Raw genomic sequence first — 428 nt, 5'->3', positions numbered from 1 at the left:
AATCCTCATCCTCATCCTATCTTCCTCCTCATCCTCATCCTATCATCATCCTCAACCGCATCCTCATCCTCAAACTATCCTCATCCTCATCCTATCCTCATCCTCATCCTCCTCCTCCTCCTTCTCCTCCTCCTCCTTCTCATCCTATCGTCATCCTCATCCTATCCTCATTCTCATCCTATCCACGTCCTAATCCTATCCTCATCCTCATCCTCATCCTACCCTCCTCTTCCTCCTCATCCTCTTCCTCCTCATCCTCACCCTCATCCCCATCCTCATCCTATCCTCATCCTATCCTCTACCTCATCCTCATCCTCATCTTATCCTCCTCCTCATCCTAGTCCTATACTCATCCTAATCCTCATGCTTATCCCATCTTCGTCCTCATCCTCTTCCTCATCCCATCTTCGTCCTCACCCTCATCCTAT

Source organism: Lupinus angustifolius, chromosome LG01 (genome assembly GCF_001865875.1).
Source record: "Lupinus angustifolius cultivar Tanjil chromosome LG01, LupAngTanjil_v1.0, whole genome shotgun sequence".
In the NCBI taxonomy this organism is placed as follows: Eukaryota; Viridiplantae; Streptophyta; class Magnoliopsida; order Fabales; family Fabaceae; genus Lupinus; species Lupinus angustifolius.
The sequence above is the reverse complement of the archived record's forward strand: the minus strand, read 5'-3'. Positions refer to the sequence as shown.